The 12,630-nt window shown below is 41.1% G+C and overlaps 2 protein-coding genes across 15 annotated transcripts in view; one reads left to right on the top strand and one right to left on the bottom strand.

The window, feature by feature from the left end:
* C8H10orf71 (chromosome 8 C10orf71 homolog) overlaps positions 1-4,730 on the bottom strand; it is a 43,762-nt gene extending 39,032 nt beyond the window's left edge. For 2 of the 13 annotated variants that reach the window (XM_036735403.1, XM_036735396.1), the window contains exons 1-2: positions 4,491-4,730; positions 2,546-2,706 (exon numbers count right to left, since the gene is read on the bottom strand). The gene's annotated coding sequence lies outside the window, so the exon portion shown is untranslated. Of the gene's footprint in view, positions 1-656; positions 985-2,377; positions 2,426-2,545; positions 2,707-2,751; positions 2,922-3,033; positions 3,053-4,490 lie in introns of those variants that run through there. The other 11 variants (XM_036735402.1, XM_036735394.1, XM_036735392.1 and 8 more) reach the window with 9 other exon arrangements.
* TMEM273 (transmembrane protein 273) overlaps positions 3,336-12,630 on the top strand; it is a 187,737-nt gene continuing 178,442 nt past the window's right edge. For both annotated transcript variants that reach the window (XM_036735407.1, XM_036735408.1), the window contains exon 1: positions 3,336-3,456. The gene's annotated coding sequence lies outside the window, so the exon portion shown is untranslated. The remainder of the gene's footprint in view (positions 3,457-12,630) is intronic.

Below are 12,630 nucleotides of genomic sequence, written 5' to 3'. Positions count from 1 at the left end.
GATGTGGGAGGAACAAGGATTCCTATAAGTGGAAGTGGAGATTTTTCTCATAAAAGTCTTCATGCTTACTCATACAAAGAGGTGCCATTTTGCTCAGCACTACCATATCAATAGCATTGTCCATCCTCTGGCATGTACATGTTTTTTTTTTTTCTCACACCAACACCTTCAACACTCATGAACTTGACAAAATGACACAGCCAGCCGGATGCTTCTAACAGGGAATGATACTAGTCAGCATACTCTGACCACATGGACCCTTTCAATACACAGTCCTTACATGGACATGCTTGATTCATATACCCTAATCCATCTGTTTGTCACATCCATTGCCCCCACCCCCAACACACACACACACACACACACACACACACACATGCATGCACAAACACACATACACACACTCACCCTCTCCCTTCTTCCTGCTCCTGGCACATACCAATTCGCTTCGAGACAATCCCATAGACTTGATATGCCTTACATCTACACAGAAAGTGTGATTTCTTTTTCCTTTTTTTTCCTTCCAAAAATCCTATTTGGAAAAATCCTGAGGACATGACATTTGGCGCCAGCCTAGTGAGCACTGGAGCCCTAAAAACTTGGTTTTAATCAGAAAACCTCAACAAGCCCCAAACCACACTCCTTTCACTACCTACCCTCCTTGATAAGATCAGCCACATGTTAACCAAGAGGAGTTTGGTCGAGATCTGAAGTTCAGCCCTCCATCTAGGCAGACTTTCCTTAAGGCTCTTTGCTCCACTCATGTAACATTGGGGCCGTTGTAATCAAATCCCAAGAGCCAATGAGGAAAACAGCTCAGACCTGGTTCACGGTTGAAGGTTTCAATTTCCAAGATTTCTGGCACGCACGATTGGAATATGGCTATTTCAAGACGAGGGGCTTATCTTCCTTTGCAAGGATCTTCATGACTTCCTTATGACCAGGAGCAAAGAAGCAGAGAATTCAAACACATTTCACTGTGTCCTGGTGAAAAGACATTATAGTTGGCGATATTATTCTTTAGGGAATGACTTGATTTCTCTTTGGCCCTTCCTTTCTTTTTACTTATCTGGGCTCACCTCAAGTCTTCATTGTGTTAAACTTCCTCTGCTTATTACTGGGCGCAAAGTTTAGCACCAGGTGCCCTGGCTGTGTTTCTAAGCTTAGGCCTGAAGGAGACACTTTGCTTTCTAAAGGCTCCATTTGAAGAGGATGCTTAATTTCCATCATCCCAAAGGCCCAGAAGTGGAATCTACTTTCTGACTCCCATCACCTAAGAGAGTATCTATTTATAAATCATTCTGATAAGCAAAATCTAACTCTCCTTCATTGTGCCAGCTATACAAGGGTGTTTCTTACAGCAATGGTTTTTGTTCATGACCTCACCCACCCCCATGCCTCATAATGGCAAACTGGAGATTCCCTGACTCCACTGGATCAGAAACCCTGGAGTCAGCTCAGCTATCTCCTCATAATAAAATGGTTGTGGACTAGAGGTCCCATTATATGTCAAGGAGGTGTGCCTGTCATATGGCTTTAAAAAAAAGATTTGGCACTTCCCTGTAGCTTTTTGGCACAATAATGGACCAATTTCATGGTGCCCTACTTTCTTATCAGGGTTCTTTTGTTCTTATTTTATGGAGTTGATCATTTAAAAAAAATCAAACTTTGATTAATTGCAGATATTTATTTTTATCTCAGGCTTGTCTGTAATGCTTTAAGATAAAAAACCCTGAAAAATCATTTTTATTGATGCAAGATGTTTGTTTTTTGTATCAACTCAAGAGCTCTTTGTTCAGCATTTAATCCCCCTCCAACAGGGGAATAAATGATAATTGCTGATTATCTGTAAAGAACACCAAGAGGGAAATGTAGGTAGGGGAATCTCTCCCTGTGAAGATGACAGGACAGGGACAGACTAAAAGAGTTTTAGCGGTGGAAACACATTCACTGTCTGATGTTATTGGCTGTAACTCACAAAAGATGCTTTTCCTTATTATTGTTTTTTAGACTAGGCTGGTAAATTGTATACTCAGTAAAATGATAGACCAGGAAACCAAAGTATTTTCCCTCTTTAGCCTCAAGCTATGAGAGACAGCCTGGTGTCATGGAAAGAGCACTGGATTAGAGCTCAGGAAACTTGGTTTCTTGTCTTTGCTTTACCGTTATAAGCAGACAAGTCACATAATCTCTCTGGGCCTCATTTGTACAATGATGGGTTTAGACAAATTGATTTCCCAGGCCCCTTCTAGCTCTGAAATTCTGTGATTCTAATTCTGTGAAAAGTCAATTGGCATGATTTGGCCAACTAAAACAACTGGCCTTAATCTTACAGGGGTCTGAATGCACACACCCTTGCCCAGATGCAAATACGTACCGAGACACACGGCACCCATCAACACAGAACGCGATCCTACACACGATGTCCACACCACACCAGATCACACTCAGACCTAAATAGTATACTCAGGCACTAGGCTTGTATCTGACTCGTCAGCTTCCACTCAGTGTCACTGAAAAAGCTCAGCCATTCTTATTGCCTTACCTTCTAGGTTCCACATTTCCAGTCAAGGGCAAATCAGCTCTTTGTCCCTTTCCCAGGATCCCAATAAGCTGCTAGATTTCACAGCATCTCAGTCACTAGGATAGCAAAACAAGGACCTTCCATTATTCAAGCATTCTGGACTCACTTCTTTAACTCAGTTGCTTGAAGATGAAAAAAAAAAAAGAAAGTGAGGTGAAAAGTCAAACCTTTGAATTCTCACGGATCTTTCAAGCTAGATGAGACAAGGAACAAGCTAGAAATACAAAGCTACTAAAATATACTTAAATAGACAGCAGGCAAGGGGGAAACCAAATAGAGTTCTTGGTGGAGAAGAAGCAAACAGTACGCACTGGAACAACCATTTGGTGTCAAGTAACAGACAGATTAAACAAACAGACTCATCAGCTATTTTTACATTCAGATCTGGCAGTGGCAATGGATAACTAGGGGGGTGAAAAATAAGGATGCCTGTTGAGCTGGCCGCTAACCTGGATTCAAAACTCAACCCAAAACCATCCATGGAACTATGGAACACCTCGATATAGATCAATGTCTCAAGGTGACAAAGAAAAATATTTATTCAAGTCACCATAAAAAGCAGATAAAGTATGTGCTCCGGCTGACCCATGATGAGGCTGTTGATGTGGAGGTTCAGAAATAGCCTATTTCATCATCAACCCTGGACAAATGTATCCTGCATTCCTCGAGTAAGGAGGCCACTCTCTCCCGTCCTCTCAGAGCAAAATAACATGACTGGCTGTAGGGGAGGAGACAAGCCAGCAGGGTTGGGTTTCAGGTTGAGAATTGCAATAGGTTATGAAATAATAGGGGAGATATGTAATGAAGCAAGATAACCTTAAGTTTTAGAAGCACAGATATAAACAAGGACAACCATCTGGAAAACAGAAACAGTAAGTGAAACAATTATTCCAATCGCTGCTCTTTAACTAATTTCCTTGCATAGGGCAAGGCTTGAATCTCAGGATCCTCATGGAGGGAACTGGCTTTGGTCCATGGGGCTTGTGAGAAGCACATTGCTTTTCTCAGGAACCTTTCCTCTCAGGTCTCACTAAGATTGTAATCTGCACTACCTCCCCCCACCCCTCCAGCCCCCTCCCTCTTCGCCTCTTACTTTTGAAGCTAAGGTCCAGAAATGTTTTGGGTTTGCAAGGAGGAGCCTATATTCCATACATAGGACTAAGAAGGAAGGTTCTGTAGTGTTGATTTACACTCGCCATTCGAATATACCATCTTCCTATTTCTGAATCATGTTGTAGAAGCCTGGGTCATTGAGGGGTGGGGTGGGAATTGGTTCAAACCGAGAAGAAATGGAAGGAGTTCCATTACCGGTTCATTTGTTGCCTTTGCAAATCTGAATGCCGAGCTGTTTGTCCAAGGCTCAGAAATGGTTTTAGGGAGGAACAAACCAAGTCCCTCACTTTTCCTTGTGACATCCCTTTCTCTTCCCTCTCCAAGAGGAAATAAAACAGAATAAAACCTCTGGAGGCCAACAACCTAAGAGAACTAAGATGAAGCTGGACTTAGGAGAATGGATGTAGACCATAAGGGAAACGAGAGACCGGTCCACTGGTGTTTGCTAATTAGCTTCCTTCTCCCTCTTTCACTATGTCTCTATTTTCATTCTTATAATTCATCACAAGTGAAGAATGTGACCTCATGTCTTGTTTAGGTCACCGGGAAGTATGTATTTTACATATCTCCTGCTCCTGGAAGGGATGGGGTTTACATGAAGGTGACAGAATCAGAAAAAAGAAAAGAGGTTAGAGATTTAGGGAAAACACAGGAGGTAGTTTGGGGGAGAGAGAACGGGTAAGGAGCTAAAGGAAAATTGAAAAGCCAGCACCATAGTAAAAGAAGCCAGAAGGAAAGCAGAGTGAATAGAATAAGGATAATATGAGATTGGGAGAGAGAACAAGACACTAACCTGTCTAGAAGGTGCTCACTGAGAGACAGTGTATTCCAACTGTCAGAGCTGGGGCAGGAACCAATGAGTACTGACCACAGCTGACTGAGGTGGGATCAGATTTCTCAACAAGAATTTATCTACCTGCCCCATGCCAAAGACATAGTATCCCTGGAGATGGTGATCCTTCTCATCGGCAACATTTCAGTTAGAACTCAGTTTGGGGCAACTTGCTGATAAAATCATCCTTAGAGTCTGGCCACCTCAGCTGAGAATGGATAACCCTAGATTTTATATAGAGCCTGGCTGTGAGGGTTTCAAAGGGAATAACCCATCTGAAGGAACTCCAGGGTCTAGGAACCTCTGAGCTGTATGGAAAGAATGTGGATGAAGACACAATTCTAAATGTGGACTCATAGGCACTGCGATAGCCAAAGCTGTCTCTTATCTTCCAAACTTCAAGGACTAATTTCGAACTCTGAAAGACCATAACTTATGTCTTGATGTACTGGGCAGATATTTTCATTAGTCTTTGCCCTGGTTGCCAATTACCCTGTGATAGTAATGATGCCAAAACTTGAAGCTTTAAACAAATACACTTAACATGGTCTAGCCATTACCTTCAGTTAAGTTCAGTTCAATTAAAAATAATTTATTAAGCATGTGTTTTGTGCGGAACACTGGGCAAGGGATAGGGGATGATGCAGAAATATGATTCCTGCGCTCATAGATCTGACAATCTGAAGGGGATTATAGCACACAAATAGCTATAATTCAAAGTGTATGTGAATGAAAGAAGTAAAAAACTGCCATGTAAAACCCAAGGAAAGAATATCACTTTTAATGGGGGTGGGTGGCAGGTCACAGAAGGCTTTATGGAGAGGTCATGAAAGATGGGTAGGCATAGTGGACAGAATACCGGATCTGGAGACAGGAAGACCCAAGTTTGAATCCTGCAGCAGATACTTATAGTGTGACCTTTGGATAAGTCATCTAACATATCTAGAATAAGAGCACCAGACTCACAGGGTTGTTGTGAGACTCAAAGGAGATAATATATGTAACGTGCTTTGCCAAAATGTGCTATGTATACGTTGGTCTTTCCACAGAAACTTCAGTAAGCTGGGGATAAATTTCTGCAGAGAAACAGCTTTTTTGTGTCCCCCCGCCCCACACATGTGAATCTGGAGATCATGGACCTCAGAGGGCAGCAAGTGTTAAGTGCGAGAATACCTAGTCTCCAGCTATTACAGACGATCCTCTCTGCATTGCCTGAAAAGGATACGTTAAAAGTCTCATAAACAAAACTGTTGTACTTCACATAACACACTAGAATTAAACTTTAACCTTTCTGAGCAGCTCTCATCAAGGGAGCAGTGTTACACAGGTTTATTCTCTCCTTGTTAGTCAGGTTTATTCTCTCCTTGCTCCTACATGGGGCTTCTCATTGTAGGGGGAATACAAGCTAAACCAACCCACCTGTTCTCCTCACTTTCCCTGACCCCAACCAGAGGAACTACTCTTTGGCCAAGGATGCTTACTCAGCCAGTGATTTACCCTGGAAGCCAGAACAAACCCAAGGCCTCAGTTGGCCTGTCTGTAAAATGGATTGACAGTCTAGGAGGCAGGATGATGTTTTTTCAGGGCATGGTGCTGGGAGTCAGAAAACCTGAGTCTGAATCCAGGCTTTGCTATTTCTTTTCTGTGTGATCTTGGGCTGAAAGTCACCTAGTTTCTCTGGGCTTTCTGGTTCTCATCTGTAAAAAGAGTGAACTGTGAAAGGAGGTAACATGGCATGGTACATAATAAGCTGTTCTCCAGTCAAGATGACTTGTGTTCAAATCTGTCTTCTAACACATACTGGCACTAGGACCCTGGGCAAGTCCTAATCTTGTCTCAAGCAACCATTTACAGAACTAAAGCACATCTGCTTTGGTTGAGGGAGTTTCCTCATTGGGAGATGTAGCAGATCTACATTGGTTGAGGGAGTTTCCTCATTGGGACATGTAGCAGATCTACATTGGTTGAGGGAGTTTCCTTATTGGGAGATATCTACATCAATGAACTCATGGGTCTAGACCAGTAGACAAACAGAAATGGGGTCAGTAAACCATGCATAAGGATACTGTGGACCAAACATTGATTTAGACATCCACATATTAACATTATCTATGTTCTATTGTATTTTTATTTATTTTGTTAAGTATTTTCAGTTCCATTTTAACCTGGTTCTATCTGTATTTAAGATTGTTGTGGGCTGCCTATTTGACATGTCTACATTTCCAGTTTAGCCATAAAAAGAACTGGAAAAGGTTGGCCTAGCTCTCCTCCAAGGGTCTTTTTAGCTCTTGTTAAAGTATTGCAGTGACTGCTCTGACTTTTGGAAAAATGAGAGTATTATTTAATGAGTCCCATGGAAGGGCTTGTTGATTTTACCTTAGCAATAGGCCCTAAGCTGTGCCATCCAAGCAGGGAGGGTGGTATAGTGCAAAGACCACCAGACTTGGGAGTGTAAGCAACCCGGGGGCAAGTCTGCCACTACTAGCTGTGCCATCTTGGGAGAGGTACTTCTTTTCTCTCAATTTCCTTATCTGAAAATCAGGGGTTGGATGAGAGAATTTATATGGCTAGCTTTACATAGATTATCTCTTGGATCCTCACAACAAATCTGGGAAGTAGGTTTTATTTTTTTTTCTGTTTTCCTGGGGTCCAGTGGCGAGGTGGCACTGGGGATAGAGTGCCAGTGCCAGGCCTGGAGTCAGAAAAACTCATCTTCCTGAGTTCAAATCTGGCCTCAGACCCATTAGCTGTGTGATCTTGGCCAAGTCACTTAACCTCTGTTTGCTTCAGTTTCCTCATTTGTAAAAAGAGTTAAAAAGGGAAATGGCAAACCACTCCAGTATCTCTTCCAAGAAAACCCCAAATGGGATCACGAGTTGGACATGACTGAAATGACTAAACACCAATACTTTATTATGGAGGAAACTGAACTTCAAGGAAGTTGCAACTTGTTCCAGGTAACACAGCTCATCAGGCATCTGAACTGAGATTGGAACCTAGGTGTCCCGGACTCCTTGTACAGCACTCTATCCACTACAACATGCCATCTCTAATCCAAGAATTCTTAACCTTTTTTGTATCATGGAACCCTTTGGCAGTCTGGTGAAGCCAATGTACCCTTTATCAAAATGATATTTTAAATGCATAAAATAAAACATCTAGATTTATAACAAAAACAAATTTTACTGAAATACTATTACCAAAAATGTTGGAAGAATACAAGTTCCTGGACCCCATATTAAGAACTTCTGCCTAGTCCAAGGAGATCTCTAAAGTTCCTTCCAACTCAGAGATTCTGTGAGAAGAACAAAGCTAATAAGAGAACTCATCACTGGCATCCAGTTCTTAAGTTCCTAACAAAGCCCTTCAAACATCCTACCCATCTTTCAGAGGAACCATGGTCGTGTCACCTCCTCCCTGTCTGCAGATTTGGGATTTTAGTATCCTCTGGGAGGGAAGGGCATTGCCTGTTGGTACATCCACTTCCTCCTTCCCGTTACACAAACATTCCCCTTTCTGTGTCTCCCAGAACTCTTTGGTGTCTGGTTCATGCCATGGACACTCTTTTTACTTCTAACATATCTTCTGACTTTTCTTATGTGGTGTGGCTCTCACAAGTGTCCCAGAGAGATGTGAAAAATCCTACAGAGTTAGTATGGGGGAAGTAGAAGGTACACTGGATTTAGTGCCAAATGACCTGTCTTAAAACCCGAGCTCTGCCATTAAGGACCTGTGCAACCATTGGCAAATCATTCACCAATGTGGGCCTGTCTCCTCATCTGTAAGATAAGGGGACTGGACTAAATGACCTCTGAGGTACCCTCCAGGTACCCTCTTTATCTATGAGCCTATATATTACATTCCTACTTTGCAGTGTATTAGAAAAGGTAATAGAGGGATGTAAAGTTTAGATAATAAATGCCTGCCTTCATGGAGTTTACAACTGAATACTTTTACTTCCCTGTTTCTCCACCTATTGATTTCCCAATGTTGGATGAGGCAAGAAACAATCAGGATGCTCCCAATGCCCACGGTCTTGTTTAACTTTCAATCTTACATTAGAAGGACTTTAGTAACACCTTGTTTCAACTGCATGAAAGAGAAAAGAATGTATGGTGTGCCTAATGATGGCAGGATCACAGGAAGAAGTTGTTGGGAAGTTAGGGATAAGGCTGGGGCAAGATCCAATTGGCAGAGCTATGTGTGTCTTAAACCTTGTCAGCAGAAAGATGACAATCCAGGAATTGTGGCCTAATGAACCTGCTGAGGATGGGGTGCAGGAGCCATCAAGTAACTTGATCTGTATTTTCTGATAAGGGTGAAAGCAAGAGAGCCATTTTTTCTGTTTGTTCAATGTGGTTCCTATCAGAACTCCCCAACAGGGAGCTGAATAGTATTGCACATGGTTTTAGTAAGGATGGAATGAATGTATGGGATTGCTCAGCTAAAGATAGCACAGCCTCCTGCTGGAGGTCTATCTAGAGAGTTAGTTCTCTGCTATCTACCAACTGTTAATAAAAGTTAGTCCTCTGCTTTCTACCAACTGCTAATGGCCCACCCACATTAGCTTGCTAGTATATCCTACTTACTAGAAAGGGGCCTCCTCATGAACTTAAAGGGGGCAGCTTAATATGGAAATCATACTTGTGGTTGTCATACTGGGCTTCTGCAGGAGGTATTTCCTATAGCCTTGGAAAAAGGAACCCTGTTGCCTCACCCTTTAAAGGCATGACTGATTTATTGAAGCAAAGCCACACCTCATGGTAGGAAATAGATTTCATGAGAAAAAGGGTTATGGGCAAGCCCAGAACAATAGCTCACATGTTTCTAATGCTTCAAGGCTTAGGAAGCACTTTTCTTACTATAACTCTGCAAGGTCAGTAGGAAAGGGCTGTTATTTCAACAGACTCAGAGAGAGGATAGTAGATCTGTCCAGAGTCACACAATTAGTTAGGTCCTGGAACAGGGACTCAGTCTCAGATCTTTTGGCTGTAAGATCTTAAGAAAGTTTTACCTGATATGAAAAGAGATGTCTTCATTAAATATAAAACCACCCAAAGTATTATTTAAAACCTTCTTTACAATTGGCACTCTGACACTCTGCTAGTACTAATCATTACTCTATTATTTATACCATACCCTAAGACATCTATGATGTAATCCAGTAATTAAGATAGTTGCTATTTAATATTTATTAAGCACCCACAATGTGCTAGAAACTGATCCACATAAAATGAACCTTTACCCTGAAGAGCTTACTATCTTAGTGCACCAAGTAAGCAGACTATCTTTCGTAAGAGGGAGCGATGATAGAGTTTAATGGATATTGGCTTCCCTGCATGAGACTAGGAAATTAAGCTGATTAGAATATGATGTAATTTAGTTTTAACATGCCATTTGAATGGATACAAACTCTTCATCCCCAGAAAATAGAAAGCAACTTGTAGGCTGTGGAATTTTGTTGGACTATGCCAAAAAGTCGAGAAATAGCTTGGCATGGTAGAGCATTGGACATGAGGTCAGGAAGAACTAGGCTCAATTCTCACATCTGAAGTTTAAAGCATGGCTTAGTGGATAGAGCTCTGGGCCAGGCGCAGGGAGATCTGGGTTCAAATTTTGCCTAGACACTTATTATCCATGTCACCTGAATGTGTTATTTAATCTCTCTGTGCCTCGATTTTCTCATCTGTAAAACGAGAGGATTGAATTTGGTGGTCTTTAAGGCCCCTTTCCTTTTAGCTCTAAATCTATGATTCTATGATCTTAGCTGTGTCAACAGGGACAAGTCACTTAACTCTAAGATGCGGTTTGGTACAAGGAATTCCCTTTACTCAAGAAACCATGGGTTATTGTTGTATTGACATATTATAAATAAGTAAATAAATTTTTTGGCTACAGCAACTCTTGAAAGCTACCTGCTAAATTATAGAGGGGTTGCATTGGTGTTGGTAGTGGCGGTAATCATGCCAATGAAATTGTATATACTTGAAGCACTATAAATAAATGTAAGGACAAAAACATGGCTTGACATAATGATCTAGGTGTCTAGGAGGAATGAGGTGATTTGATTCAAGAGATGGTAGAAAAGAAGATATACTGCAGTTTCAGAAAGATTTCTTGCGACTCCTGTCAAAAAATCCCCAAAAGATACTTTTATGAAACTGGGATAGCTGTTTATTCTAGTCCTGAACTTGTTTGCTCAGTAAGTACAATTAATCCATTCCAGTCTTCACTGTTAATAGGCTTTGATTAGAATGTTTTTCTTTGTAACATCCAGATTCTCTTTACAGAATCAAAAATGTTTCCTGGGGCTACTTACACAGCCTTGAAGAATCAGGATTGGAACTCAGGCCCTATAACATCAAATCCAACATGTGTGTGTATGTGTACACTTGATATAGATGTAAAAGTTTTGATTTTGCCATTTATTTTTCTCATATTCTTCTAGCATATTACACCTTTCTTAGGGATAGTATGGTAAAGGATTTGGAGTCAGGAGACATGAGATTTTAATCCCACTGGAGACACTTGCTAGTACTATGAGTTTGCCAAGTCCCTCAATTTCTCAGAATATCAATTTCCCCATCTATCAAATGGGTTTGACAGACAGCCTATCATATTGGACAGAGGGCTGATCTTTGAGTTGGAAAGTCCTAATGCAAGTCTTGTCCTTGACACATAACTAGCTGAGTGATCAATTGGAAGCCATTCGACTTCTCAGTGCCCCATTAAATTCTATAAGACTAAGTTGCAGAAAAACTGTCTATTAGTAGAGGGAGTTTCCATACTGGGAATTCTCAATTCTGACAAAAGCACAGGTCTGGACCAAAAAAATTGTAATATTTATACTACTTACCTCATAGATTATGTGGTTTGTCCTTCATTCTTGAAGAGGACCATGACATCAGGAAGATGATGCCATGGCTTGCAAGTGAATTGGATTTAAATGAGGGTGGGTTGTGCAAAGTCACCAGCCTCACTTTCTCCTCCAGAGTCATCTGGGCCCAGTGGCTGGATATAGATCAGGACAATTGGAAGTGGCCCAGCTTACCTCACAGGATTGTTATAAGGAAAGTAGGTTGCAAATCTTCAAGTTCTGCAAGTACGAATTATTGTTCAATTATATTCTAATTTGTTTTATATTTGTCTGTGTATGTTTCATTGAATATTATTAGACCGTGATATCCCTGAGGGCAAGAATCAGGATACGTATGTGTCTTTCCCACTTCTCATGGGAAATGTATTGTAGCCTATCTGCTTCCAACTTTTTTCCCCATTGCCAATTGTATTTTTTGTAACTTTGATTCTTCATGGATTGGGGTATTCTAAGAATCTCACAGTGTTAAAAAAGTTGTTTTTTGAGTCAGCTCAAAGACATGCTGGCAAAAGTTTAAAAAACTAGCTTTCCAACTGTGCAAGACACACTTTTAAGTTTAACTTACATTATTGACGTTTTTTCCATCACTTGTTGAACTCCAGACAATCAGCAACAAATAAATCAATCCTTGATTTGGAGCAGTTGGGAATTTCTGAGGAGAAAATGCTCATGCTGACGATTGAACAATGCTCTCCTGAGCTGGTTGGAGCTGGCCTCAGCATACAAGAGCACCTTGGAATCATTAAAAGTGTTGTGTAATTTTCCAATTGCAATCCAGACCTTTATCTTCTTCCTATCTAATATTGGGCCCAAACTTATTGACTTTCTATAGTGTCTGTACCAGATATATGTATTGATATCCTAAATCAACGGATTAGCCATCCAACTGTATTCACGTCACAGTACGGACAATGGGCATTTTTCATCCATTTAATTTTTCCTTCATGCGTTGTCAGTGAGATCCCCTTTTAATAATTATGTACCTCATTGTGAGGCCCTGTAATGTTCTGTCTGGGGCTTGATATAGCCGTCATAATATCACCTTTGAATGCAAACATTTTTTGAGGTGCTGACTAACTGCAGGGAAACCCTCTTCCAGACACCCTCCATGATAGTGGAAAATGTCTTTGGCAAACGTACCACTCTGTTTTATGCTTTGCTTGATGTGAATAATCAGGATCTACCACTTAGCACATAGTAGATGCTTAATAAATAAATGCTAAT

This window comes from Trichosurus vulpecula, chromosome 8, assembly GCF_011100635.1.
Source record: "Trichosurus vulpecula isolate mTriVul1 chromosome 8, mTriVul1.pri, whole genome shotgun sequence".
NCBI lineage: Eukaryota > Metazoa > Chordata > Mammalia > Diprotodontia > Phalangeridae > Trichosurus > Trichosurus vulpecula.
This window is presented reverse-complemented; position numbering and strand designations above follow the sequence as displayed.